Source organism: Plecotus auritus (assembly GCF_963455305.1).
Source record: "Plecotus auritus genome assembly, chromosome: 2".
NCBI classification, from domain to species: domain Eukaryota; kingdom Metazoa; phylum Chordata; class Mammalia; order Chiroptera; family Vespertilionidae; genus Plecotus; species Plecotus auritus.
In genome coordinates this window covers 212,293,631-212,298,003 of record NC_137771.1, presented here as the reverse complement: position 1 = coordinate 212,298,003, position 4,373 = coordinate 212,293,631, and positions in this window count along the sequence as shown.

Below are 4,373 nucleotides of genomic sequence, written 5' to 3'. Positions count from 1 at the left end.
AACTGAAGTTTATTTTAAGATAGTAAATAGGCAAAAACAGCCAGGGAAACTGTAACAGTGAAGAGCAACACAGGAGGATTGTCCCCTCTAGATGATGAAATTTATTACAGCAGTGTTTTCTGGCCCATGGATAACAGAGCAAATCATAGAATGCAACCTCTAAAAATAGACAAAATGCATGAAAGGATTAAGAATGGCAATTCAGATCAACAGGGAAAAGGCAGCTTTTTAAATACATGCTATTGTATCAACTGGGTAATCTGGAGGGGTGGTGTTTAAATAGAACTCAAATCTCATAATATACATCAGAAAAAATCTTAATGAATCAAAAATTGAAATTAGCCCAGCCAGTGTGGCTCAGTGGTAGAGCATCAACCTATGAACCAGGAGATTACAGTTTGATTCTTGGTCAGGCCACATACCCGGGTTGTGGGCTCCATCCCAACTGTGGGGTGTGCAAGAGACAGCCAATCAGTGATTCTCTCTTATCATTGATGTTTCTATCTCTTTTTCCCTCTCCCTTCTTCTCTGAAATAAATTCAAATATATATAAATTAATATATATATATATATATTAATGGAATTGCCTGGGCTTCCAGCACTATTCATATTCATATACTATTCATATTCACTTAGTAACAAAATGAATTGTGATTTTAAGAAATGTTTAATTTTTGAAACAATTGAAATAGACTATTATTATAGGTATAATATAGTAATCAAGTCAAAAGTAAAAACAAGGCTCAGTTTACTGGCCTTTGAGAGTGACCTTCATCCCATATTTACAAAGTGGCCTAATTCTAGAATTTCACCAAAAGAAAACTATGCAAAATCAAGATAACTGGGAATAATTTTGAGTTTGACTTCTCTTTCTCAAACCCCCGCCCCCACCCCCATCCCTAAAACTCAAAATATATTTGGAAAGCAGATTTGGAAGTATACGGTGTTTAATTAGGTAATTTATGTTTTTTTTAAAATTATTCCTAAAGGAAATGTCTGAGCCCTTTGGAAACTGAGTGAGAAATAAATGGCTGAGGAAGAGGAGTGCTTGTTTTGGTGAAACTGAATGTACAGGTAGTTAGACCCTGTGGCTGCAGGAATGAGGATGGATTTCATCAATTAAAATAAAAAATTCAGAGTGGAAGTCACATAGGAAATAAATATTTAGAGGAAATAGAGAGCTGTTTCCTACTATGAAATATGTGATTAAGGGACCAAAAATGGACTATCATCCTATATAATAAAGAGGTAATATGCAAATTGACCATCACTCCAACACACAAGATGGCCGCCACAAGATAGCCTGCAGGGGAGGGCAGTTGTGGGTGATCAGGCCAGCAGGGGAGGGCAGTTGAGGGTGACCAGGCCTGCAGGGGAGGGCAGTTGGGAGGGACCAGGCCAGCAGGGGAGGGCAGTTGGGGGTGATCAGGCCTGCAGGGGAGGACAGTTGGGGATGACTAGGCTGGCAGGAGAGGACAGTTAGGGGCAACCAGGCTGGCAAGGGAGGGCAGTTAGGGGTGACCGGGCCAGCAGGGGAGGGCAGTTGGGGGCAACCAGGCCTGCAGGGGAGGGCAGTTAGGGGTGACCAGGCTGGCAGGGGAGGGTAGTTAGGGGCAATTGGGCTGGCAGGGGAGGACAGTTAGGGGCAACCAGGCTGGCAAGGGAGGGCAGTTGGGGGTGACCAGGCCTGCAGGGGAGGGCAGTTGGGGGCAACCAGGCCTGCAGGGGAGGACAGTTGGGGATGACTAGGCTGGCAGGAGAGGACAGTTAGGGGCAACCAGGCTGGCAAGGGAGGGCAGTTAGGGGTGACCGGGCCAGCAGGGGAGGGCAGTTGGGGGCAACCAGGCCTTCAGGGGAGGGCAGTTAGGGGTGACCAGGCTGTCAGGGGAGGGTAGTTAGGGGCAATTGGGCTGGCAGGGGAGGACAGTTAGGGGCGACCAGGCTGGCAAGGGAGGGCAGTAGGGGGTGACCAGGCTGGCAGGGGAGGGCAGTTAGGGGCAATCGGGCTGGCAGGGGAACTGTTGGGCGTCAATCAGGCTGGCAGGGGAGTTGTTAAGGGGTGATCAGGCTGGCAGGCAGAAGCGGTTAGGGGCAATCAGTCAGTCAGGCAGGCTGGCGAATGGTTGGGAGCCAGTAGTCTGGATTGTGAGAGGGATGTCAGACTACCTGTTTAGGCCCGATCCCAGTGGAGATCATGCAGGCTGGGCTAAGGGACACAAACACCTCCCATGCATGAATTTTGTGTGCCGGGCCTCTAGTGTAACCATATAATCATATGGATATTTTCTTTGATGAAAGAAAAATATAATTTGAGGACTAAAAATAGGAGAACAGCATGAGGCAGATCATCTAGTTATAAGGAGAGCTTTTATTCTTCAGCCAAAATCTTCCTATAGGTGCTTCATCCTTTTTAAGGGATGGTGGGATTAACTTTTCTCCAGTGTCTGACTTGTCTTAGTCATTTCTGTCTAGTTAGGACCTAGAGCTTAGAGCTGAGTTGTGGCTCAATAAAGTATTGACACTTCTTTATAGGATCCTTTAAAATTCTTCAATAGTGACCTACGGGAAGGCAGCAGGCATGCAGGGGCCTGGGTATGAGCAACCACAAGATTTCATCAGCTGGACCAACAGAATAAGGAAGTTCCTGACATCAGGGAGAGAAGTGAACTTTATGGCAGCCACAAAACAGGAAGTGTACAAAAAGAATGTGTGTAGAATGCATGTTCATGAGCAAGAGAATGTTCCTCTATTTGACCTTAAATACTTGTTAAGAAATATTTTGGGACTTTTCTAAAAAGAAAACTGCAATTGCCTGCTATGGCAGGAAACTGCCTTGCCAGTGGCCTGGCATTGTGGGAATTTGTCTGGCTTTTTGTGACTGCCGCCCAAAACTGGTAACCACTAAGTCAAAGTTAAATAAATATAAGCTTAAATTAAATTATTTCCCTTCCTTGTTTATATATTTCTGCTGAATGAAGACATTTTAGCAACGATTTTATATTCATTAGGAGGATGGAATGTAACATGGAAAGTCAATCATAGTCATAATGAAAACACTAAGACATTCTCCTTTTGTTACTCATTCATTCTTCCTTCTTTCTTTCCTTCCATCCATCCATCCATCCACCCATCCATCCATCCATCCAACCATCTTACCATCTATATGACAGCTCAACCACCTACCCATTCTTTCATCTATTTTGTCATCAATCCATCCCTCTTCCCATCCTCCCCTCCTTTCACTCATCCATTTTCCCATCTATCTATCTATTTTTCATTTCTCCTTTTGATACATTTTTTATGTTTTTCGACAATACACTATGTTCAGTTGGGATAAAATACAGCATCTCTTGTGACATAACACTGCTTTATCTCTCAATGTGAACAGATAAAGAAGACAGAAATTTATGAGTTGTGTTCAATAGTTCCCAAAGAATGACATCGAAATGCCTACCTACAAAAGCAATTTTTCAGGATTAAACTTAAAGCTGTTTTCTATCATTGAAAACTGAAAACTATTCCTCTAGAAATAACCAAGGAAAATACATGGTGTTTTCAAAGGAAAGAGAATCATGATCAACATTTATAAAAATGAAGGGTATGTGTGGACATGTCAGAAACCTGAATATAGGAATGCTTAGAAGAGAAGAAATAGATCAGTGATTCTGAGCCTTTTGGGAATTGCTATCTACAATCCACAATTACACTTTTTGCTTCATGACATATTCTATCTTCTGAAAACATTCAACTCCTCCCACAGTTAACTATTTGGTTTCAATTTAAGAATATAACTATGTATATAGTCATGTGGCAAAACTAAGGTTGTTATCAGTATAGCCAGTGATTTCTGCGTGTAATCCCAGGCATGCTTAACCCTCTATGTAAGAATCATAAATGTTCAATTACACCACCCAGCTCCTCCTACTGTGGATTCTCACTTTGGAAAAGAATGTTAAATTCTGAGCACATCATCAAATAGAAATTGTCCCATAGTTTTAGCTAGTTTAGAGTGCAATGTAGAACGGTTATCAATAATATTTGTATAGTAAAAGCAAACTGCTTACACTAAGAAGGGACACCACGTATTAGACCATTTCATCACTTACTTGCCCTATTTTTTACAAACGAAGTAAATTGTCCATTCCTCTGTAATGGGGTCCATGAGGGTTTGCTTCTTTGAAATTGTTAAGAAATTTATTCATTTACAAAGTACAAACAAGTCCACAAACAATCATAAAAGAGGATGGTTTATTAAAGGGAAAGTTGAGGGTTATGGGACATATAGTAGACACCCAACCTAAACTAGTAGAAGAGGAGGGATTTTTCTTGAGGGTTGAATGAGGGCATCAGATCCAAAAGGACAAGAAGGAAGG